The following is a 27,811-nucleotide window of genomic DNA, read 5'->3' as shown; positions in this document are numbered from 1 at the left end:
AAAATGCCTCCCGCAAAGAGCATGTTGGGAAAACAAGATGAATCAGCCAGATATTCTGTAGATAAACCAGGCTTTTAAGTGTTTAAGCTAGTCATCGTCTTGTCTCGATTTCAACATTCAAATATCAATTCGCCTTTTTAGGTCAAACCGTTAAGCTTAAGGAGTGCTTTTTTGATCAGGTTTTGTGGCATGAGAGGATGTTGATGGATCTAATCTTTAACCATGCTGAGGAAGATTTCAAACACTTAAAGTTTTGACAGGATTTTTTTATTATTTTTAATTTTTTACGCCAGTCAGTTTTTCACATCACATCATTTCCCTCTCCAGTTTGTACGATAACCTTCTTTTTACCAATTGGCCTCTCTCATTTTATCATGTATCTTAAAAAATTTCAAGGAAATTCTGTCGACTCTTTGAATGTCTCACATCTATCTGGTTGTCTTTGCATTTAAACGTACAGGTCGTGTTCACAGCGCACGTTTTGCGAAACCTGCCACAAATCAGGCTGTTTTGACAAGCCTCAGTTGTTTAAGTATTTTGCCGATCATATAGATCACAGGTTTTTCTTCTTTTTTTTTAATCGCAGCACCTCAAAATCCTCAGTTGAGAATTCAAATCATCCGTGCAGAAACACGGAGAAACGCGAACGGAGGGGGCAGAGATAGAAACAGAAACAGGAGCGTTTAAAATGCAAGAAAACTCTCCAGTGCCGTTCTCAGGGCTCGAGGATTTGGAGGACGGGGGGCTACGAACGAACAGCCGTCACTCTCCGTGTGCAATTTCATTCATCTAACAAGGCTCTGGAAGCATGCGGGCCGATGATAATTGCCTTTAAAGACTGAGGAAGAGAGAAGAGAGGAGCGCAGATAAAAGATACGCACCAAAGAGCACATTAGGACATGGGAGGGGCTGGCAAGACCGCAGAGGCTTCTGGTATAAATAGTCATGAAATAAGAAGTTTCTGCCAAGGATTGAAGTGAAGAAATTCTCTCGGAGGGGCCAGCAGGCCACACCAAATAATCCTTGACTTAGCGTCCCATTCTGAATCCCATATTAGCTACAGAGATTTAAATGTAAATATGCCATTAGGCTGTCATTACAGTGATCAAACTGTGCACGGCACAGGTCAGGCCCAGCCACTGTTAATTTTGCAGGCAAAAGCTTTTTTTTCCTCCTCTCTTGAAATGTTAATAACTTTCTATTAGTTAATGTACCGTGACTAAAATTCAAATTAGACATAATTTATTTTAATATCTGTGACTAGCTAGCCTGACCATTTAGCAATGGTCTGCAGAAGAATACACGATTGTAAATCGGACTAATTTGCATTGGACGGTTCTAGTACACCTCGTCTCTCGCTTTTTTCGCCGTTGTGATGAATCATCTCTGATCCTTGAGGTACAACTGTTCTTTAGTGAATATTGCCAACCGTCACATTTAATATACGTCTTTATGAATGCGCCTCCGGGGGGGGGGGGGGGGGGGGGGGGACTGGAAAATTACCCCGTGGACACCAGACTATTATGTTAAAACGATATAATTTCATATTTGGACTGGAATACGGTCCTAAATTACAAGATTGAAATGTCACTATTGTTGAAGCAGATCACTCTTTTTTTCGATAATTGTCTTCTAGTTGTAATCCAGTTGCAAATACGGCTGTCGCGATTATAAAACTTGGCTGACGAATAATTGTCTGAAAAATAATTGTGACGTTGATTAAGGGTAATTTTTAGGGTTTCGTCAAAAAAATGTTGTGTGCTTCGTTCATTAAATAATTGTTATGGATTTAATCCTTTGTGAGTTATCATCTTGCAGTGTAAGATTACAGTTAACACCTTTAAAATCTAAATATTGAAGTAATTTATTCAATTCAGTAAATAAAAAAAATCACAACAAACTGGCCAGTCACAGAAAAGGCCATAAATGTACCATTCACATATATACAGTACATACAAGATTATTGGAGTATGTTTTACAAGAAAATACTATTTCACGCTTAATTCAGTGTTACTTGCCATTTCTTTGTGAAATTTACAGGCAATTTCTGCGTATATCGAAGTATATCCTACACCATGAAATATAGTTTAAAAAAATTACTGTAGAAAACTGAACGAAATGGACATTTCATTTGTTCATTTGAAAGTGAAGCACCAAAGTGCAAAAATAAAACAGGTTTTCAGAACACTTACCCTTTCTGCTACTCGTCTGAAAAACCGTTAGTCCCGCCCCCAAACGGACGCCATTGGTTGAGTCACTGTTCCTGTGTTGGGCTGGTTAGAATGACAACATACAAACAGATCAGTGTTTTCAGAAACAATCAATGAAATAATCAAATATACTAATCAAAAATACCTAAATAAAGTCTCAATATTTTAAAATACATTTGATATAATAATACCGACGTCCTGGTGTGGATATTGGTATTTGGTGTTGTTGATGTAGCCAAGTTACAACTGTGTTTAGAGAGAGAGAGAGATAAAGAGAGTGAGAAAATATGGGCCAAGAAGAGGCCAGCTGATTGGAAACAGCTGGGGAAAAAGAGGGAGGCCGCCCACTTTGGAAAATCTGGGTGACCTCCGCTGGCATGTGAAAGCGCATCTCTTCAGCTGCCAAACCCGAAGCATGCAAAGAGGAACCCTTGGGCCATGGCGCTGGATGGTACCAACAGCCCTCCTGTGATACACTACAGGGATCAGACTCTGTCCGATGCACTTCAAAGACGTCCGGCTTCAGATACCTGAAGGACTGATTTCCACCACCCGAATAGCCAAGTCTCTTGATGCCTAAAAAAGTAACATTGTTTAAAAAAGACATAATCATTTTGTTTATGTTTTATTGACTGATACAGTGGTCTTGAAAAGCTTTATGTTGCTGATGCAATTGTAGAAATCTCCTGTTTGCAGTCATGCATGATTAAAGTCAAAATTTACAATTCTTATGTATTATGGAATATTGCATTGTGCATCATTTTTTAATTCATGTGCATCATAATCTTTAATCAAAATAACTTCCCCTTCCTCTTGCAGCGACATCTCTTCTCTTCTCTGATGACGTGTTTACTGGTGCAAGGGCGGGACAACCAACCTGTCAATCACATGAGATCTACCAATAGCAGACCACAAGCATCCAATCAATTCCCGATGGAGAGAATCAAGTCCCACCCTACATATTTTCTAAAAGAACTTCCATTTCATGCTGACTTTAAGACTCATTTTTTTAAAGGTCTTGCATAAAAAAAATGAATAACTCATTTCAAGAAAACTTTGAAAAGCAATATTGTTAACGTTATAATGGCAAAAAGTAATGCCTTTTTTCCCCTCTACCCCTTCAATGTCTAAATTAACCTCTTCAAATTCTTTAATATGTTCCTCCGACCTAATCAATAACGATTTAATAGATATTATTGAAGCTTTAACCCTCTGTTGTTAACAATTGTGCACTTTTCAGATGAACTTGTTTATGATATAGTAACATTGCTCTTGTAGAAAAATACAATACATGCAACCTGGCAGAAGAAGAAATAATTCAAACAGCATGCCGTCACATTGAAAGTTTGTTCATAATCAGTTCTCATAAGATTAAGAAAAGTCATGAAGTATCAACTAGATCCTTTAATGTAAAATGTGTTTCTGAGAAATTAAAAGGGCCTCTGTGTCTGTCGGACCCCCTACAGAACATGAGGGTTAACTCATATTGATTGCTCCAATGTATTCACTACAGCTGCTCTGACAGTGTGTGTGTGTTTAATGCTTTAACTAAACAGTATCTCTGTTAAATGATTTTAAGATGTTATGATGGGGAAGCTCGGCTATATAATGGAGGCTATGAAAGGCCTTTTAAATGTCACCCGACAGCTGCAGAACCAGAGCAGAACATGAAAAACATTGGATTTTCATGTTTTATGAGGACATTCCATAGGCAATGATTTTTATACTGTACAAACTGTATATTCTATCCCATAACCCTAAACCTACCCATCACAGAAAGCTTTCTGCATTTTTACGTTTTCAAAAAACGTCACTGTTTTGCTTATGGGGACCAAAAAATGTCCCCACAAAAACACGGATTTCGGATATTGCCATCTTTGTAGGGAATACCAGGATCACAAACACACACACTTTTGCTTACCATACACATGCAAACACTCATGCACTCTCACACAACCACAGTAAAGACATCACAATGTCTCAATTGTGACCCTGGACCACAAAACCAGTCACATGGGTAAATTTTATGAAATTGAGATTTATAAATCATCTGAAAGCCGAATGAATAAGCTTTCCATTGATGTATGGTTTGTTAGGAAATGACAATATTTGGTCGAGATACAACTATTGAAAATCTGGAATCTGAGGGTGCAAAAAAAATCGAAATATTGAGAAAATCTCCTTTAAAGTTGTTCATTTATGTTCACGATTGTGCTGCATTCACTCACAAAAATAAATGTTTTATATATTTACGGTAGGAATTTTACAAAATATCTTCATGGAACATGATCTTTACTTAATATCCTAATGATTTTTGGCATAAAAGAAAAATCTATCATTTTGACCCATACAAGGCTATTGCCACAAATATACCCGTGCGACTTATGACTGGTTTTGTGATCCAGGGTCACAATTGTTTCTCTTACACAGCATATAATGAGAGAGAAAATAGAGACTCAATTTTTCAGATGTTTCTCTGGAGATAAAGACTAGAGATGCCATTCACAGTCTCACTGATTAACAAACACTGTCTCATTTAATGTCTATTTCTCCTTGAGTAACACTTTCATTTATGCTTGACACTTTTAAGTGACACATGAGCTATTCATACACTTACTGTCTGACAACAATTGTCTCAATTCTGTTTTTATTTCTTCTATGGAATTTAAGGGGAAACGCGTATATTTCAAAACACATTTTACAATTTTATCATTGCATTCAACTAATTGCATCAATGCATTTTATCATTGCATCCTCTAGTTAAAACAGTAGAACATGATAGTCATGTTCAACTGTTTTAACTACAGGAATGCACACGTTTGAGACAAATTATATACTGAAATGAAACATAATTAAGAACTCAATTGAGCTCCTGCAATAAAATGTTCACACATATTTAAATAAACACACTCAAAGCTGAAAGAAAGTGCATTCCCCCCATATCTTTCATTATTGTATGTATAATAACCCGTGTGTCAGAGAGAGCGAATGCTCTCGGATGCTCAATCTCCTGTGGACGGAGTCAAAGGGTTCCCACACCTCCTTCTGGCTGGCTTGAAACGAGCCGTCGAGGCGTAGCACGCCCTATCTGATCTGCATATGAGTAATATTCATGTGTGCGACGCAGCCAACACGATCGCCCTCCTCTGTTGATTCATATTACGTAAATCACACTTTGCAACCGCAAAGATTACCGCGTTTAGCATTTGGGAGGAAGTTCTTTGTATTCGTGAGTGCAGCCTTTGCCTTAACACAAACCTGCATTGATATTAATATTAATGACTATGCTAATGAGCACGGCTTGATGGGGGGACACTTATTCATATTAGATTCATTAATGTAATGAATGCATGGCATTATCAGATACTGTGTTCCGGTGTCCTTGATATGCAATGAGGGTTTAAAGACCAAACGTGCAGGAAGATAGGTGTGTCTAAGCTAAGCTTATATAACGTGGCGGGTGGGCTGAATGTAGATTTTCATAAAACGCGTAATGTTCGACATTAAACAAAACAGGCCGAAACTGAGTTAATTTGCATCGGCCTCCGCCTGTAAGACGAGCTAAACTGCTTACCACCATTGAAAAACGATATCTCTCCGAAAGGGCCCAAATATGAGGGTGAAACCAATTTAACTAGTGGCCACCAAAGTCGTTAGCGGAGTGATCAGCATTGAGATTCGGCCCGTGTAAGCCTCTTATCAACGGCGCCGTAGAACTCTGCCTCAGTTCTGAATTTCAGAGATATAGCAATACAATAAATTTGACATTTTAAAGCTTTGGCTTTACTTGTTAATTAGAAACTCATTTCAAATTGAACTTAGGGAACTTAATAAGTGCGTATTTGGATCGAGGACTGTTTCGAGCAGGAAAATGGAGGAGGGGGGATGGAAAAGATCTGAGCGCCTACTTTCATATGAGATTGACTAAAGGTCTAGAATTCTGGGTCATTTTATTTAACTCCTAATCAAGAGGTATTCCAGGTGGGTTCCTTTTTAAGGTGATTTATGGCTGTCATATTGCAGTTTAATTTCTGTGTGGTATGAATCCATGCTCTTTTCATTTAGCTTAATATAACGGAGCCCGTGCTGCATTATCTCTAACCATTAAACAAAACGTGCACGGAAGTCGGTCTGGTAAATTGACAGAGTCGGGGAAGGAAAAAGAAATCACGTTTTTGTAGCTGTCGAAGGCCAACGAGCATGAGGCATTTGGCATGGAGGAGACGCTCGCTGCTTTGCATAATATCCCACTAACAGGCAATTAAATCACTGTCCCTCCTCATCCACAGGTGACTGTGACGTCCCACCTCCAGCAATAAGATGAAAGTCATCTAAACCGCTCCGAACAGACTCGACTCTAAATGGCGGTCTTTGAGAATGCAAGATTTTTCCTTGACCCTGGACCACAAAACCAGTCACATGGGTCAATTTTTTTAAATTGAGATTTACACATCATCTGAAAGCTGAATAAATAAGCTTTCCATTGATGTAAGGTTTGTTAGGATATGACACTATTTGGCCGAGATACAACTATTGAAAATCTGGAATCTGAGGGTGCAAAAAAATCGAAACATTGAGAAAACCGCCTTTAAAGTTGTTCATTTATGTTCGCGATTGTGCTGCATTCACTCACAAAAATAAATGTTTTATATATTTACGGTAGGAAACTTACAAAATATCTTCATGGAACATGATACCCTAATGATTTTTGGCATAAAAAAAAAAATCGATAATTTTGACCCATACAATGTATTGTTGTCTAAATATACCCGTGCGACATATGACTGGTTTTGTGATCCAGGGTCACATTTGAAAATGAAAGGGGGCCAATTATGCCCCTTTTTACAAAATGTTGTCTAAGTCTTAAGTGACCCCAGAATGTGTCTGTGAAGTTTCAGCTCAAAATACCTCACAGATAATTTATTATAGCAAGCCCAAAATGCCCTTTTGGGTGGAAGCAAAAGCACAAGTGTGTGTATTTTTAAATGCAAATGAGCTGCTGCTCCCCGCCCCCTTTCCAGAAGAGGGCTGTGCCTTTACAGCTCATGCCTCGGATACTCTGGCAACGAAACAATATGGGGCCGTTTCCACAGAACGCATTTTTGCATTCCACTGCTCTGCTGTAAACGCGCTAGACAGACGACCATGCGTTTTTTCACCCATTCAGGGCCATTCACACACAACGCCTCATTTTGAGACACTATTTATGCTCATGGATAATATAAAAAAGGAGGGGGTGGATTTTTTGCATTATAGAGTGGTTATGTTGTGTACACACACTGCTAACACACATTTATGTTCAAACACCATGTAAAAGTGAATTTTGCATAATAGGCAATGTCTGGCATGTACAGGAAGTACACTGAGTTTCATTAAGTTTTATATATTATTTTAAATATTTGTAATTGCTTGATTGACTTTAATGTACTTCAAGAGTTAAAACAGGATATTATAAAAAACTGAGAAAAAAAATGAGACTTAAATTTATCCATCAGCAATTTACTGGATTGTAAAAAAAAAAAGGGCATTACGTACCAGAATAGAGCCTGATGACTGAAGAAGTTGAAAAGCAGGAGAAATTTGTGACGTCAGATGGGAAGCAAGCTGTTTCAGAAATGGAGAAAGTCACTGAAAATTAATCAACGAAATAACTTTTTTTTACACAGAATAACATGTACGATGAATAATGCACAATAAAACCAGGAACATGCATTTAAAAAAGTAAATAGGGTCAGTTTTGATTTCATGCTGAGCTGTAAAGAAATTTTCTGATTAAATGCTCCAGTAAATTCGGATAATAATATCACAGCCAGGCTGAGCCAAGTGTGCTGAAAAATGCCTAATTAACACAGATCCCTCCTGTAGTTTCTCAAACTGCCATCAGATGTAGAATCGCTGGCCCTGCTACCCCCTCGCAGGGATCATCCCACCCCACAGCGAGGGCCTCGGCATGGGGGGAGCTCCATCATTTTACCTCAGCACCTCCTCACTAATGGCTGCTGGGGCTATCCAATCAATCGTGTCTCTATTACAGTAAGACTTTAAAATCAGCTAGTATTATTATTACACCAGTCAAATTACACAGACACAATCTTTTACCTTTTCGCAGGCCTGTTAATGAGTCAAAATTCAGTTGAAGTGTTTTTACTTCATTTACACATGCGTCAAGCACTGTTAGTGATTAAAAATCACAGACAGTCTATTTTAAAAGCTAATGTGACCTAAACAATGTCTAAACTTGTGTAAAGTGTCATTTTATGGATGATTTATGCATCAGTTACTTCATAAATATGCAATGTTTAACTTGAATAAAGTTTCTTAAAACAATATCTAAACAAATACAATTATATGTTATACTAAATTGGTTGAGTTTGTGATATAAAAAGCTGATATTATACAACACACCCCTCTAAAATAGCCTACATGATTTTGATTGGTATACTTATCACTGGCTAAATAAACATACTTATGAAACATGTAAAATTGCAAAGAGTTTTCCCATCATTAGAGGGAAATGTGACTTGTCATTATAGATCTGTTTCTCCTTTGTTGGTACGCAACAGCCTTTTTTCTATTATATTATATTCTGTTCTAACATATCATCCAAACTATCCATTTGCTATTCCGGTAACACTTTACAATATTTATTTATTAAAATTAGTTAACTACATTAGTTAACATGAGCTAAGAATGAGCAATACTTCTACAGCACTTACTACCTCACAATAGGCTACTTCTTTATTAATCTTAATGTTAATTTAAATTATTCATTATTAAAATCAAAAGTTGTATTTTAACATTAGTTAATGCACTGTGAACTAACATTACCAAACAATGAACAGTTATATTTGTATTAGCTAAGTTAACAAAGATGAATAAATACTTATAAATCTAGGCTATTTGCTCATTGTTAAAGTTAGTCCATACATTAACTAACTTACTGATAACAAATGAGACCTTATTGTAAAGTGTTATCTTTATTCTTCCCTTTGAAACAACCACAAAGTCTTTCCTGTCATTCATACCTGTGCTGTGCTCCTGTTTTGTCTCCTCACAAAAAGTAAATACAAAAAAATCATTATTTATAGACTATTACGAGAAGAGGGAAGATTTTCTCCAATTTTATTAAAATAAATGTTCTTTTGTCAGGCCAGAAACTTATAAAACAGTAAATAGTGTCCGTTACGGAGCTCCTCTGTTCAAAATATTACAGTATCTTCCCGCTCATTTACACTGAGCGCGAAATATGAGGACAGCTGTTAAAAATGGCGGCCTTCAGAGATTGAAAAAGTGACTCCCATTCTTAAAGATGAATGGGCTGTACTTCGAAGCCACTGAGCGCGCTGTTTATTTAAAGCCGTGGGATTGTTCGTGAAGGGTAATTCTGGTCATCAGTTGGTACCCGTTTCGGAGAGAAAGGAAGACCACCGCCAGGCGCCTGACAGTGATGGAGCGCGCAAACACACACGCGCAGATTCGTCTTGAGCCGCGCGCTGCAAAGTGGAGACGTGCACGCGCGCGGAGAACGGTTTGTGACCGCGCATAAAAACACTGCGTTCAAGACATATTAGTTACAGTAACTTGTAAATTAATATGACTGTGTTGTAATCAAGGATGTACAATGCCGTTCAAAAGTTTGGGGTTGGTAGGAAACGCTCACCAACGCTGCATTTATTTGATCAAAAACACAGTAATATTGTGAATATTACAATTTAAAATAACTTTCCTATTTGCATAGTAATGTAATTTATTTTTGTGATTACTCCAGTCTTCAGTGTCACATGATCCTAATATGCTGATTTGTTGCTCAAAAACATGCTTATTATTAAGCTATTATAAATATTGACAACAGTTATGCGCTGATTCATATTTTTGTGGAAACTGCATGTGAAACATTTTTTCAGGATTCTTTGATTAATCAAAAGTTCAAAAGAACAGCATTTATTTGAAATAAAAATATTGTGTAACATTATAAATGTGTTTAATGCATCCTTGCTGAACAAAAGGTTGTTATTTTTTTTAATGACCACAAACTTTTGAACAGTAGTGTAGCTTATGGTCATAAAAGCTCATAAAAAGAAAAGACATCTCACTAAATCTACTGTACTTCTAAGCACAAGATCCAAACCCACGAAGCACAACAGAAATGTCTTCTAAATCCCATACATAACTCAAGCTTAAACACTAACAACACATTTTCATCTTCAAAACAACATTTAATTTCAATATTTACTCTCCCAGTCCCATATAAAGCATGCTGGGAACTAGAAATCCCCTGGCCAGTTTAATTTAATGCAAACAAAAATGATCCATCCAACTATCCCTTCTTACAAAAAAAAAAAGTGCTTGTTTTGCTGCTTGCTCAATTTACTTAAAATGAGCTCATCTTAATTAAGTAAATTGATCAGGCAGCAAAACAAACATTTTTGAGGTATTAGAGAGACACAAACCAACAAGCACCACAGAATTAATCAAATCCTTTGCTTATACTCACTCATGTTTGTGCTGATGGTTTCCCTCCGAAATAATGTCACTTCCTGTAGGATGATGTCAATGGGGAATTGGGCTTTTGTTTTGTTAAAGGGATTTTAAAAGACTAACAGGATGGAAAGTGTTGTCTATTTAACACATTTAAGTGGATTGGACGCGATAAAAAGTTAGAAAATTGCTTTAGCCAAGGAACTTTATACAATTTATTATTGTCTCATCATTTATGTAGGCTACTGTATAGCAGGAATGTGTACGTCAATCACAGTGCCTTCATGTAAACGTTGAAGTTTCTGGAGAACAGCAGACATGAACAAAGCTTTAAGTGTGTGTGTGTGTGTGTGTGTGTGTGTGTGTGTGTGTGTGCATGTGTGAAAGTGATAGAAGTATGTATTTGTGTATTCAAGCTGCCCTCTACTGTTGATTGTCTCAATGACAAGACAAAGGTTGATAACAATAGAGCTGAGCAGACCTGTTGTCTCTCATGGAGCTGTGTGTGTGTGTGTGTGTGTGTGTGTGTGTGTGTGTGTGTGTGTGTGTGTGTGTGTGTGTGTGTGTGTGTGTGTGTGTGTGTGTGTGTGTGTGTGTGTGTGTGTGTGTGTGTGTGGAGACAAACACTCGCAGAGAGACACATCATTACTGACACCTGCGTCTGCTCATCTGGTGCCATTCCACTGTGAGCAACATTCATCTTTTTTAGCAAACATAACTCTATAGGGGAGACCGGGGCAAGTTGTCACAAGATCTATTTCAGGGTTGATTAAAAAAATCCAGTTATACAAATTATTTTTTCTTTCTTTTTTTTTAAATCTAGAAGTGCGTTTGCATGTTGTTGTGCAAATTGTCGAATGTGTTTTAGATGATTTTATACCGTATATTAGTATCTAGTTTTTGTGTTATACATTTGCCATTTTTGCCATTTCATGAATAGCACAACTATTTTTAAACTGTTGCTGAATGCAATGTAAGTCACTCATGAATCAGTTGTCAAATGTGTGATTTTATACAATGTATAAAGTGTATATAAAATGTCAAGACTTTTTTTTTTGATAGTCAAGGTTTTGCACATACAAAAATGTACTTAAATCTACTCTGAGAAATTTTCACTATAGTAAAAAAGCATGACAATCAGCCCTAGTCTCTTCTATGACATGTTATTTTATATATTTCTTGAGTTTAAGATTCAATGTAAGGACCTCTACTGAATAGAGTTGCTGCAGGCACAGTATTGTACATGATGCCCACAGTTTTACCTAAGAAGGAACCAGCATGATCGATGCACTAGATATGTGCAATGAGGATAAAATGATAAAACGGATTGTGAACAAATGAATAAAGGCTTCTTGCCTCTGTGTGTTGCAACATTTTAGATTTTACTGATTGAACTTGTATTTACAGTAATAAAATGTATTGCACTAACTGACAATTCTTTTAAGAACTGTTCACTGAAATACTTTGGGGGGGGGGGGGGGGGGGGGGTACCTATAATGGTTTTCTACTGCAAATGGGTTTTTTTACTGCATTGCTGCAAAAACATTTTTTATTACTTAATCAAATCTTTTACATTTTTCACAAAAACTGTAAAAAGAACAGTCAAAAAACAGTCAAAAAATTTTTTTTACTGTGTGACTTTTGGAATAGACTTGTCTGAACCTTTGAGAACAGTGAATGTTGGATGATTTTTTGTCTTAATAGCTGCAGTACAGGTCCCCCCCCCCCCACCCCCCCACCCCACCCCACCCCACACCACACACAATTACATTAGTATTTCCGTTGCGCCACAGCGCGCATGATGAATTCTAATGGCGGCCCAGGACCGCGAGGACCGGTTCCATATGCTAACTAGTCCGGCTTCGACGATCCGGCCGCCTCTCGCCATTTCCATATCATCAGAATTCAGTTACCTGACATAATAACAGAGATGTGGGGCTCTGATGTGTCAGCTTCATGTATACGTTGGCAGCAAGATCCAGCCACACTCAAAGTCAAGTGGATGTTAATGCCTCCCACACTCAAAGTCAGACTGATTTACCTCCCAAAGCTTTGTGCGCTTTAATATGATGACTCCTCCACACAGAACCCTCTTTAAAGAGGAAATTGTGGTTTTTAACCTTAGAATATTATCTTCTTTCTTCTTCTTCCTCTCTTCCCGCGGGCTGTGGGCAAACGCCCGCGAGGTATTTGGCAAGGCCGGAACAGCCCCGACTCTGATAATCCCGGCTCTTTAAGTGCTGATAAGACAAGCAATTTAATGTAATTATAAACCTGGTGGCACAAATGGAACGGCAGTATTTTCAAATGGCGTAATACGCTAAAGTACACTTCACGATTTGAATCGTGCTCAGAGCCCGCTCCTCCAATTACCTCCTAGATGACAATACAGCCATAAAAGTAATTTTGCTCAAAATTTGACATTATCAACATAATTGGCTCTTACTGAAGGCTTGCGTGACACATTCATCAAATCGCCGGCTATAAATACAACAGCGAAATGCGTTAAGAGGCTGAGCAAACACAGCTCATCTCTCAAATAAACGTTGTTGACTAACACTATCATTACCTCGGCGCTTAATTACTTTTTGCTTTTTTGATTTAATTGCTTCAATAAAAAGAATCTGTAATGCATTTTTAATTACACTGTCCAAGTGACCTATGTAGAGAGAATTTTACAACAGTGGGCCAATAATTAGCCTGTCATAGCTCAGTTAGCGAGTATTGTGAAGATGTCCTCTCGCTGCACTGCCTCCGGCGTGATGGCCACGCGAGGCTCGCGTAGTTTAGCTCTCATTCTTTTTTACAATAGTCTGACAATAAGAGCTGTACCAGAAGATGAGGGTTGTCTAATTTGGGTGGTGTCAGCCATTCAGAGGCTCCGGCGCGGTGGGATCTCTCTGGATCAACGAGGGGAAGGCGCGAGCGAGCGGATTTAAGGCGACCTCCGGTTGAGCCTCGGCCTCTCATGAACTTTGCGAAAGTGGCCGCTCATCTTGTATTGTTGGGAAAATATCTATTATGAAGTTTTGTCATTTGGATAATTTTCTTTTTTTTTTTACAAGAAAGTTGAGGAACAGTTATCAAAAAATTGTATCTTTGCTAAATTCTGATTGCATCAGCACACACCATTGGAAGAGAATAAAACATCTTGCTGTGAAATAAAGATAATATTAAGAGAAAAAAAAAGCGTGGGAAACAAAGTTGCAATTTGCATAAATAGAATTGCATTTGTGAGAGTAAAATCACTTTGTGAAATTTGAATTAAAAAAAATGCAATTATGAGACAATAAGTGTGGAAAGTAAGGAATTAATGCTGAGATAAAGTTATGTAAATTAAAAAAAAATGCAATTGTAAGATAATCAGGAGGAAAAAAAAGTCATGACTGTGAGATGCAAAGACGTGACAGTAAGATAAAGTCATCTTATCATTAATTAAAGTTGCATTTATGAACAATAATCACAATTGAGAGATATAAAGTCACATTGTGAAAAACACATTAGTCTCCCCTTATCAAATTATGTTTAATTGAAATCGTATTTTTTTACTTTGTATTTTTTCTAAACTTTGTATGTTAAATTTGCGGATTTTATTTTCTATTGTTTCCTTTTATTTTTTGTTTGTTTCCTTTCATTGTTTTATCTTATTTGTACAGCACTATGGTTCAACTGCTGTTGTGTTTATCTGTGCTTAATAAATACAAACACAAAATACAAAAACTGTGCGAGATATAAAATTGCAAGTGTGAGATAGTCACAATTCAAAAAAATTAAATCACTTTGTTCGATATAAAGTAAAAATTAAAGTTGCAATTGTGAGTTGATCATGCGATTGATGAAGTTGCACTTCTAGAAAAGTTACATTGTAAGATATAATGTCAGAATTATGAAAAAGAATTAAGTTCAGGGATGATATAAACTTGCAATTGTAAGAATATTTATTTTGCACGAATGAGCATTTGTTTGTACTCTGAGGTGAAAAGGGCTTCCATAAGCAGCTCGTACCCATGGTAAAAGCACGTTAACGCACAGACTCAAGTGCCTTTTATTGTTTTATTTCATTATTAGCAACTCACACACATCACACCTGAAGCACTGCTGCTTGTTCTTAAAGATGTTGGAGCGTAAAGTGCAAAACAACGGCGCTCGTGGCTTTCTTTCCACTCACTGGGTTTAATATACTTCTGGCCGATTGCACCGCACGGATATTCATATTCATGCAAAAAAAAGCACAAAAGCGTTTCTCCAGTTCTCCACATTAACCTGCGTCAGTGAACAAACACACAGAGAAAACGCCACACTGGCCTGACCCTCCCAGCTCTTCATTGGCAGGCATTATTTCTGATACAATAAATAAAACAGGAAGGAGACCAGCAGCATCGCCCGGGAAACAATATGTGCTGCTCCTCTGTTCTGACTATTCAACACACTCGAGCCTCAGATCATTGCACACAATCCGCTGTGTGCAGTCGTGTCAGCGTGCGGTCCAGGTAGTGTGCGTGTGACAGTCAGCAGGAAACATGGTGATATTTGTAATATGTCCAGGACAAATGTCTCTTCATTTTATCCCTCGCTGAGAGGATCCTGGTGGCAGGTAGTCTGTCATGTGATGCTTCAATAGAGATCAATCAGAGACCCTAATCAGGGCGGTCTCATATGGGAAAACATCGCTGTTGAGACCTTTATCCATGCATCACCTAGATGTCACACCGGTGACGTTTGCTCCTCATTCTAAGGATCCCATCAAGCTTCTTAAGATGATCACGTCTGAATGACGCAAACACACAAGTTCAGAACTTTTCATAATGCCATTGCCTATTGTTCAAAAGCCACACTATGACGTATATAAAACAAAATATGCAGGTAAATGTACATTCACAGTTGTTTAATCCAAAAAATGAAGCACCATTACAGTAGTCCAGCAAACTCTTGTGAAGCCATGAAAAAGGTTTGTGTGAAAAAATGGTATGCATTTAATTCAATGCATTGAAGAATGCACACAAACGCACTTTTATCACATTTGGACACAAGACACGCAAACCAATGACATTTTACAGCATTGATATCAGTGGCATTTTTTTGCCAGTGAGTCATGATAGTCTAGTGGTGTACTTTATCGCCCTGCATTTTCATGCAAGGAAAACAGTGGAATTGACTTCCTGTAAATAATATAAAGTATATTATGGTAATTGAAGCTCTGAGACAGGCAAGAGCAGCTTCCAAATTCTATCTGCTGCTTTTGACGCAAAGGTGAGGTGTCTAATTCACAACATCTACTAACTGGGGTGCCTCAGGGCTCAGTGCTTGGACCACTTCTCTTCTCCATCTATAAGACATCACTAGTATCTGTCATTCAGAAACATGGTTTTTCCTATGCTGATTTTTCACAGCTATGCTGATGACACAACTCTACCTCTCATTCCAGCCAGATTATCTGACGGTAGCTGCTCGCATCTCGGCCTGCCTGACAGACATTTCTTGGCGATTAAAGGACCACCACCTTCAACTCAACCTTGCAAAGCCAGAACTGCTTGTGGTCTCAGCCAATAACAACTTCTCCATTCAGCAAGGTTCGTTAACCATAACTCCATCCAGGACAGCCAGGAACCTTGGAGTTGTGACTGATGATCAGTTATACTTCAGAGACCACATTTCTAGAACTGCCTGGTCCTGCAGATTTGCCTTATACAACATTAGGAAGATCAGACCTTTCCTATCGGAGCATGCTACAGAACTCCTTGTCCAAGCTCTTGTTCTATCCAGGCTGGACTATTGTAATGCTCTCTTGGCAGGCCTTCCAGCATGCACTGTCAAACCTCTGCAACTGATCCAGAATGCTGCAGCAAGAGTAGTCTTTAATGAACCAAAGAGAAACCAAAGGTCATAACTCTCCTCATAAAATGGCACTGCCTGCCAATTGCCGCACTAATGTTTGTCTATAGAACAACCACTGGCTCTGCACCCCCTATACCAAAATTCATTCATTAAGACCGATATGCCCTCCTGAAGCTTGCGTTCTGCAAGTGAACAGCACCTTGTGATGCCATCCCAAAGAGGCACAAAATCACTTTCACGGACATTTACCTGGACTGTTCCAAGCTGGTGGAATGACCTGCCTAACTCAACCCGAGCTTTAGCAATTTTCAAGAAACGGCTGAAGACGCATCTTTTTCATAAACACTTGACCCATTAATACAAACTCTTTCTATTCTATATATCTATTTAAAAAAAAGAAAAACTTGCTACATGTAAACTGTGCTAGACTAAATGGGACTAGTCACAGCACTTGCATATTGTTGCCCTATTGTTGGTTTGATTGCTCTCCTCATTTGTAAGTCACTTTGGATAAAAGCATCCGCTAAATGATTAAATGTAAGTGTAAATATAAAGTCTTGCATCAATTCAGTCTTCCATGTGTTTTGTGGCTTACAGAAACCAATGAATTAGTAATGGACACTTCGAGGATAAACTGCACCTGTCTTTTAGAATTGGTTTTATCTTAAAAATCTGAGCGGGCTCAAATCTGTTGCAAAAGTTTGCATGTTTTAATGAATGCAAGTGAGAATTGAGAACTGCAGCAGAGAGAAATATTTTCAGTAAATAATAAATTAAAATTAAATTAGGGTCTGTTCCTCATGTAAAACATTTTATGGCTTCAAAAGACTTCAAAAGTAATATAGTGGAAGTTTTATGGACTACTTTTATTTAACATCTTTTTGTCATTTTGGTTCTCGAAAGTGTCCGGTTTCTTTGTATAGAAGTCCTACAAATTCACAGATAATCTTGCCCTCTGCCAAAGCAATGAAATTTCATTTGCATTTAGTTCAGATTCAAAATCAAAAATATCATGTCAAGATGCTACACGCCAGGTTTTGACATCATTACACAAATTGGCATAACCAAATGTGGCAAATATTCAGAATATACCTTGCCCAAAGCTATTCTACAGCTTTGGAAGACTTGACATATAGCGCATGAGTAATATGGAGGTCCGGAGATAGTTTGAAATATCGATCTAAATGAAAAAGAATAGGAGAATCCATACCACAACTATAACGATAACGACACAGAGAAACAACATCATTGGAATCCCTTTCGTGATTTAAAAAAAAAAAAAACATTGCCAGCCAATCAGAATCATACTTTATGATATGGCTTCTCCTTTTTGGTCTAAGAAGTATGGGGGGAAATGCAAGTAGACTGAAAATGAGGCAGAGTATAAAATATTTTTGGGTGGACTACTGCTTTAAGACTTACTTTGTTTATTTGTTAGCTTGGTTTGTAACTTAGACTGTGTATTTATCAGGGGAGGTGTCTTTTCTATTAAAGCTGAGACTCAGATATGAATACAAACTGCTTGAGAGCGCTTGTCCTTTGGGCAGCGCACAGAGCCACAGCAGCACTAGTGTGGAGAGCTCTGACCTTCTTATTCTGCTATGGCACTGGCAGGCAGCCATATTGATTGAAGTATTTCTGGACTTCTCTCCTGAATCTCCAGGTGGACTTGGGGGCCTCGGTCCCTAAGAACCTCAAAAGCTCTTCGTTTTAAATCTCTCCATCCAATGAGAGAAGGAGAGGGGGAAAAAGAAAGAAGGACCGGTGCTGCCTTGGGAACGGTGAAGGAAGACGAGGGGGGAGTGTGCGTTTGGCGCTGAGCTGCTCGAGCGCTGCTGAGAGCATGGACAATTAGATGAGTCCCCAGTGTCTCTTTGCTCTCTGGCTGCCTGGTGGGTTGCTCCATGGGCTGTGAGCCGAGGGATTGGCGCCTGGATGGGCCTTAGGCCGAGTGCTGGGGGAAACCCGTAATCCGTTTCCCCCACCTCAGAGAGCCTCGGGAGGGCGGACGAGATAGAGCTCTATTGGACAAAGACTCTCTCTTTCCTCTAAGACTGCAGATTCTGACACTCACACACACTGATTGGTGTCATTTCAAGCGGATTTTCCCTCGGCTGGATGTCAGGCGACTTTTTATCCGCACTCGGAGTCAATTTGGGGAAACGTGTGACATGTTTTCTAAAGTAACTGTGGAAAAATGAAGCTTTGTACACATCCATTCATGGCGTTCACCATCATAGATGTTTAGTGGTTTTTTAAGTCTTTTTCAGTGAATAAAATTACAGAATTACTAAATTATGGTCAGTTTTTTTAAGCCATAAAATATTTTATGTGAGAAACCGAGTTGTATGGACTACTTTTATTTAATATATTTTGTCATTTCGGTGCTCGAAAGGGTTTCTTCATCCCACACACACACAAATGATTCAGGTGTGCGAGGCGTTATATTTTTTTGATATAAATAACTAAATGAAGATTAATACAGTAAAATTATCCAATTTTGAGAGAAGACACTTCCCATATCTTTTGCTGATGATGTGAATGGCTTTGCATCCAAACAAACTATTATTTTGCTTAAAAATAACTAAATTCTGGCAAAAATGTATCTGTCACTTTAAATTAGACAGATAAAAGACATAAATGTATTTATTTCATGATTTTATATAATATCAAAATAATATATTCTGTAAACCACTGGATGACACGTTGATCAATATGGGAATTTAGTGACTTGAATCCTTAAAAAGTCATTTCGTGTTTGTTTTCTTCTGATTCTGTGACTTTAACAGTTCTGTATTTAGTCCCATTTTGAGTGCATTGCATTATACTGAAGGTCTGTTTTCTAGTCTGAAGAGCAGGTTTAAAGTAGTCCCCGTTGGCTCTGAAGCGCGTAAAGCTTAAAATGAACCGTGGCGTCCTCCCGCCTGGCATTAAGGCAGTGTCTCTCCTTGAAATTCCCCCAGCCCGTGACATAATTTACCAGTTCACCGTCTTATACCTATAGATTTGTTGTTGTGACATAGAATCAGCGAGTTGTACAACACAGACCAAATTGCCCCGGCTGAATATGACAACAGGCGAAACTAGCAGCCTAATTAGGAGGCTACATGCCTGAGAATGCACAGGCGAACTTAGCGCAAATAGGAAAAGGTGCTTTCAGCCCAGCGCCGCCAACCGTCTCAGTCCCTTAATGTATTACCACCTGCAACCGCAATCACCAGAGCCAAATTTAAATGCTGATGATTCAGGAGAGACAGGGTGCGGGCCGGCGAAGAGCCATGCGAGAGGTGATTTAAAACATTGGCCCTAATGAGGCTGACCGCTGGCCGTCTGATCTGAATGTGATGGGGGAAATTAGATGAGGGAAGAGGTCAGTGACGGCGTCGGAAAGGCCACAGCGCAAATGAAACACAAAGGACGACGTTACTGTCAGACGTTCTGTTTACTTCATTTTCAAGAACAAAAACAGTGGCTCCCATCGCCGTATAGATAAAATAATCAATGAGTTTGTAGCTGGTTTGGGAACGTGTTTTGTGAGGATGTGTGTGTGTTTGGGAGTTTTCACCGGCTCGAAGGGTCCAGTTGCGAGGCCACAGCAGGCAAAGAATAGATTGCCTCACTTCTTACTTCACACACTGCATACAGCCGCACGGACACCTCAAACGCTCGCATAGAGAAAAACAACCTGTCATCCTCAATCAAACAAACATATGCCCCCTTTTAGCGGCTTGACTCTCAAAAGTTGCACTGCATTGCTGGACCTAGTGAGTCGACTGCAGTCGTGAATCCTAATAACTGACTGATGTGGAACATTTCTGCATGATACACAAACTTGAATCAATAATAAAGCTAGCCATTAGTATGCTGATAAGTTAATGTCATAAAATACATAGCACAGAGATTATTTATTCTCCAAATTAACGTCAAAACAACAAAGACAGGTGCCTATATTTTAAATATTTGTTTTATGGCATCTTTTTATGAAAGAAGGCATCACCGATATCAATACTGCGACTGATGCCTCTTATGAAATAGATTTGTTTCTCTTAATGTTAGCCATTGATTATAGCCATTCAGCATTACAGTATAATTGAAAGCTATAGATTTTTACATTTATTAGGCTTTAAAAATATAACAAATTCTAATTTAAGTGCACTTAAAACAATCTTCACATAAACCCATTGTAATAAATGCCATATTTACATATTCCTTTCAAAATATCAGGACTCAATTTTTTTCCAGTGGCCCAGTCAGACCAGTTCAGATTTTTATGTGCCCTGTTAAAATGCACAAAAAAGATTGTTTTCGGGTTTTTTTTACCCATGTAACCTTGTAAACAGTGCTTAAGATTTTCAGGTAGGTCTAACAGGTAGGATATATACAGAAATTGAATAAAGTTATCAAACACTTTACAGTCTTCACTGCATAAATTATAATTAAATATAAAATAATCCTTATTAATTAAAGCTACAAAAGTTATTCAGTCAAGAGTGTGAGTGATTTTCTCTTTTTCGTTTGTTGTTTGATTAACATTAATGACAGACAGTCGCAGGTTTATTAGGCTGCTGTCACTTTAAGAGCTGCCGCACATGACATGGATCTGACACACATCAGATTTTCTTTACATTCGTTTAAGACTTAATTTAACTTATAAGACTGTGTTTGCGAGGATACTCAACATGTTATCAACACTCAATGTTATTCTAATGTTGATCTAGCTTACTGCTAGTCTCATACAGACAAACTAACACATACATTTCAACACATTCAAATGCAGTTTAGTGTGATAGTGTAATGTTAGACCAAGTGAAACAGCGCTGCGTTACCTCACAAGTTTAATTTGTCTAATAAACTGACCTGTGAGTAGTAATTCTGCACTTGCGTGTAGTTCGGTAGAATGGGACTCGCGTCGCGTGTGGAGCTGATAGCTGTCTCTTAGCAATCCCGACCTGCTTCATATCACAGTCATGATAAAAACATCGATGTATTCACTCATCCATAAACATTATTAGATCGGTCGGCTTGACGTTGACGACAAGATCCATAATTCTTAGCAAATGTTGCGTCATCAAACTACGCCTTTGTTATTGTAAGAGGTTAGCGACCCCTAGCGGCGAAAAATTCCATACTGTACGTTTAAAGCATTTGCATGAATACAAGTGTGATCAAAGATAATGTGATGCTAGCCAAAGAATGATGGGAAAAAATGGATGCTGGATTAAATGGATGCAATGGATTAAATATTTTCAATGCGTTAAGTTGAAAAAAATTTCCGTGTGCGTTGACGAATGTGTTGAAATGTGAAATTTGAATGAGAGTGGAATGTCAAAACACACTGTAGTCCAAACATACGAGGAAGTCTAGTGAAAAATCAAGCCCTCAGCCAAATCCATTAGGAGCAGTTCAACCATATCGTCTCAAACACAAGATGAGAGAGAGAAGAGCCTAGAATCTAACGCAGGGCTTCAGAATGATGGAAAGTACCTGATCCCTGGCATTGTGATTGACAGCTACTGACCACCACTCAACTGGCCTCGACGTCTTCACACCGCTGAGCGCAGCGGGGGCCGCCGAGTCTCGGGGAGCCGTGCAATCAACTGGGCCTTACAGAGATAAACAATGCTCACGAATGAGAGCTCCACACCAAAGGCACGTATCGCACAGTTCCATCACGCGGTCTAGCAGGGTTCACTGACTCCACTGTTTCAGAAATTGCAGGATGGATTCAAACAGAGGAGTGGACTTCATTGTTCTGCCGGCTGGTAAAAGTGAAGATGGAAAGCCAGATTCCCGCAATCCTCAGGCCTGGGATTTTAAAAGAGGAAAAAGTTGCATTATTTACAGTGAGAATCGACTTAAAATGTTTTTATTCATGAATTTAGATGGTGACCGTGATGGATAGAAAAGTTTTCAAATCACACACAGTATATAAACTACTTTTATGTACTTTTTAGAATTGAGAAAACTACTTTTCCTTGATGTTTTGACACGTAAGAGGTCACTGTACTATAAAAACATCCTGTAAGTTTCAGAACTCAAAAACAGCTTTGAAACCAGACTCTGAAAATGACTTGTCTCAGATTTTGTCACATTATGACGTAATAGTGCGAGGAAAGACCGCCTCTGCAGAATCAGATCAACGCCTACTTCTACATCATCATGTCTTTAGCCCCGCCCACTGGAGCGATAGTGAGATGAGAAGAGAGATACAGGATCACTGGACTAACAATAACATTACCTTCCAAAGGATCCGAATGCTAGTAAAGTGCTTATTTATTTTCAACTATGTGAATAAGTAGAGCATTATTTGTTTGTTCGGTGCATTTCACTGGATTCTTTGGTAAATCAGTCGTAATTCAATTTCAGCACAGGTTTGGTATAGACAGATATGGACTGACAGCAAGAAACCGTGTTAATTCTAATGCCTAATCGGATATGATTCATGTACAGTCAGACATTCCTCGTCTTAAAATCGTTTATTGCGGTTTACGCATCAGTGACTAAACGATCAACTTCACATTGTTTCTCTTAGTGGAATGTAAAAATAATCTGTTATTTAAATTATATATAGAAAGCGATCAAAGAACGCTCCCTTTATATTCGCTGGAGCTGTCAATCACACAGCGCGAGTTTATCAGGGACTGAGTTCTGGACTCTCGCCGTTATAATCAATGATGCTGTCTACACTGCACAGTCAATCTCTTATTTACATTGTGTTTACACTGTTCGTTATGATGAAATGCTATAATCAACACTTTTCATGATTAGTTAATCTCCACAGCTGATATATCAAAAACATAGTAAACGTTTTTGAGAGAGTTCCACATGTAACACTTATTTCATGTGCAAAGATATTAGCCAATCACAGCAGTGGGCGTTTCTCACAGCAGACACACCCCTTTAAACAGAGCGTTCAAATCAGAGGGCTAAAATCAGGGTACAAAATAGCCTTTTATTTCTAAATTATGAAAATTTTTAATGTAAAAACCATACTAACATTGTAAGTCCACTCTAGGCAACATTGTAAAATAATAAAAAAATTCAGTTTGTAACACCTTTAAGTAAATATACATAGATATTTTCTGTGCATAACCTTGTGTGTGGGGGGGCGTGCTTAATTGAATTGAATGTGAATTTATACCAACGGTTTCAGAGATAAAGGAAGGAGATAAAGCCTAGTCCAGACTAAATTGCATGATTGAGCTGTTTTAACTGAAAGTAGCTTGCACTGACATCTTAAAATATGTCTGTGGTTATTGTTTTGTCTCAATATGCACACCAGTAATGTTTTTTTTTAATGACATGTTTATAAAAGCTACTGAAATGCCCTAATTGAACTAAGGCCTAATCCTGGCTTAATCTAAGACCTGTCTGTGAAACCAGGCCATAGTGTACTTCAAATCTTGTCTTGCAGATAATATAATATTAATCAAATAAAAGGCCACTTAAATGTACTTAAATAGAGTACACTTTCATGACTGTTTCTTAATATTTTAAATCATGTTTTAATAATCAAAAAATAAATAAATAGTCGTGCTTTAAAGAAGTACACTTATCTTGATGTATAATTTTTAACTTTAGTGTGTTATTTGATCACATTTAAAGCTGATATATAATAAACGGCAGCCTAAAAATTACACACGAGTAATTACAAATATATTTAAATACAGGACATCAATACAAGTGACATTAAAGTATATTTTAATTAGCCAAAAATGCTTGTCAGTACGTTCAGTGCTTCAGTCAGTACACTTTAACCATATTTCAAAGTAATTATGAAATTACATATGAAATTGCAAAAGCACTAACTGAACAAATTGAATTTAATATGAATTTAAACAATAATAAATGTTCATTTAATAGTAAATAACACGCAGTTAAGTGTCTGAAAACATTACATTCAGTTCGCACTTAAGTATATTATTTCCATGATAAGAATTATTTTTGAAAGTACGCTAAAGGGTATATGCATTCGTTTTAATGCTGTAAAAAGTTTGCACAACGCACACATACACAACACAGCACTGAACAAAGCCCTAACCCGAGTGATGACAGATACTAGCCAGCTTTAGATAGTTTCTTTAACACATTGTGCCACGTCCCAACATACATTCTCATTAAGTGACATATAGGAGGATGGCAAAACTCTGTGTCATTTGTCCTTGTCCTTCATTAGCATACCAAAAATAGTATTCACAAGCTCAAAACAAACAGTTAAATAAAGAAAGAAGCCTTGTATAATGCAGGTTATGTAAGTGTCATCTTTATCTGGTAAACATTCCCACGAGCAATGCAAAGAAGCACCCAAGAGCATTTACATCCCTAATTTACCCATCCATTAAAGAGACGGATGCTTTGATACTATTGCCGTGTTTATCGGCAGTCTCGCGGGATTCATTAGGTCCAACGTTCCCTTCAGAACGTAATCTATTGCTTAATTAAACTTCCCAAATATGAAATTTGAACCCATGAATAAGAAGAGAAGTTATTGCTTTGTTGTTCCCTCATTTGCACAATATTTTAATGAACACAAACTCCAGATATATTACCATTTGCATGTAAATAAAGCTTTTCCTCAAGCACTTAAGGGCTTTGATTTGACTGTGGCAGGCCGTAAGTCATCATTTTTTTCTGCTTGATGAATTTCTGAAGGATACGAAGTGAAGCTCATTGACTGCGTTGGGAAATTTCACAGCTAGTGGCTCCATCGCACATCATTGCAAAGTGTGAAATTTTAATCAGAGATGTTGTGAAGAAACAAGGATCGTCTGACGACCATAATTAATGACTTCTGTCATAGAGATTACGCTGGCACATTTGAATGCAGGACTGTTTTAAAGAGCAAGAGAAAACGCATTAACTAAATTGTATAGCATGAAGCGCTGCTGAATTAGAGACGTTGTCACTCTGTGTACGCGTCCATACTCTCTTTTGCACTGGACGCCGTTCGTTTGCGTTTAATTGAACAGCGATTCCCGAAGCGCACCCGCCTCTTGTTTAGCCGTGCATTAATTTCACGCGTGGCTTATTGATGCGTGATATTCTCAGAATGATTGGAAACATGAAGCTTTAACATTCAGTAAGTTTGTCTGCATACTGCAATAACAATACATATGTCACATGCATGTGCATATTACTCCCATTATAAACAGTGTACTATATGGACAGAATAGTGATATGCATACATTATTTATTTTTGCTGATATACATAGGGTAGAGTGGGGGAAAACGCCCCCCTGGGGTAAAACGCCCCCCACCTGTTTTTCCCAAAATGATCACTAAAAGTAGTCGAGATACATTTTTACTGTTGCTATGCACTACGTTGATAACGGGGATATACAAATCTCTATGGAGAAGCTGACACCAGCGACATATTTTAAGAGAAGAGGATTACAGGGTAAATGCTATAATTTTCAGATATTAGTAAACAAGTGTTTAAGAGAATATTGTTCTGCAGGATATCGCAGTGATGTATGATAGATGAATAGTGAAGTCTGTAGTTTGAGATCATATGGAATTTATAAGGAATATAATTATATTAAAAAAATTAAACATTTTTTTAAAAAGTCATAGCTTGTGGGGTAAAACGCCCCCTACGCTGAGGGGTAAAACGCCCCCCTGGGGGCATAGTTTCTCTCTATCATAATTACTATGATAAAATATTTATGTCTATCAAATCCTTTGTTTTACACTTAATGCAGTATAACTAGGTGGTAAAATCTAAATATTTGAACAAAACATGAAAAAATTACCTCAAGTGAGCATTAACTAGCTAGCTTAATAGCAAAGTTAGCTCACTGATGGAAGGTAACGTTAGTTAAATTTGGCTATTTTGGACATTGCTGAAATAAATATTAATATATATACATGTTGATACATTACTTGCCTTTTACTTTTAGAGATTAAAAACTATTGTCTGTTAATTTTGCTGTTGATCTATGAAGCAAACTGGTTGGTAAGAAAGGGGGCATTTTACCCCACCTTGGGGGGCGTTTTGTACAAAAATATTTTCAGTGAAAATACTAATTAATTATGAAGGCTGAGCAATTTTAATATTTGGTGAATAACTCCTGCCATAGTCACTCAAAACCGGGATGGCAATTCTAGTCACATTTATGTTTTGTTTCACTGTAACGTCACACTTTCCTTACGGGGGGCGTTTTCCCCCACTCTACCCTATATATATACTTAAAGAAACACAGGCCAACAGTATGTGCATAACCATATTGCATATACTATCTATCTATCTGTCTGTCTGTCACTTAATATTCCCAATATATGAGTTTACGCAAAATGATTTATGCAGCAATGAAAATATTGTCTTTAAACTTTAAAAATGCCATTGTTTTTGCCAAGTTTCATACGTATTTGAGAATCGATTTAAAATGTCCATGTTAATTAATCAATTCAAAACTGATTCAATGGTTAGCTTAAAAATGCTAAAATAAAACAAAATAAAATAAAATAAAATAAAATACATAAAAAAATGTTCACAGAAGTCCTTGTGTGGCATAAAAAAAACAGATCTTTATATATTGGGTGCAAATATCTTTATACTTTCAAATTCATTCAGGAAAGAAAAAAAGTATTTTATTTTCCATATATTATTATAATTATTTTTAACATTATTATTAATAATATAAATTCACATATACATTGTTTTTATATTTATAGTTTCTGAGAAAGTTTTATAATAAAAAAAAACACCCTTTTAAGCCATTTCACAGCCAATTTCAAGATATACGTATTTAAAATGATTGAGATATAATTTTTCTCAGCTATATCGCCCAGCCCTTCTAACCAACATGGTCATTTAGTGTATTATTCAGACCCGAGCTGTTGTTGTTTATCGCCTGTGCATTTCGAGAGCCATTTATTTCTCAGACCTCACCAGCTCATTAACATGCAAATAGCGCATATGTTTTCATTTTCCAGCACAGTAATCTGGTGCTGTTTATCCAATCACCAACTTTTATTTTACTAGCCAGCGCTGGAGAGCGAGAGAAAGAGAGATTGTGCTTCGAAGCATGCACGCATTTTGAAGTGGCCACTAATCACAGATTGCAAACTCGAGTGTAGTCTGGAAGTGCCTGGCCCCCATTATGGCGCGCCGCTGCCCTCTCCGAGCCCTGAGTTGTGTTTCTGGCCTTGGGCTGACCTGTGGGCTAATTCTGGCAATCAATATTTTAAGTGCTTCCTGATTCACTTCTATCACATCCTGTGGCACAGATTTTGAAATGTGATTAAATTAGTAGTCTGAGAATCATTGCAGAAAGTAAAATTTGTAA

This window comes from Rutilus rutilus, assembly GCF_951802725.1.
Source record: "Rutilus rutilus genome assembly, chromosome: 10".
In the NCBI taxonomy this organism is placed as follows: domain Eukaryota; kingdom Metazoa; phylum Chordata; class Actinopteri; order Cypriniformes; family Leuciscidae; genus Rutilus; species Rutilus rutilus.
Note: the sequence above shows the minus strand (reverse complement) of the source record.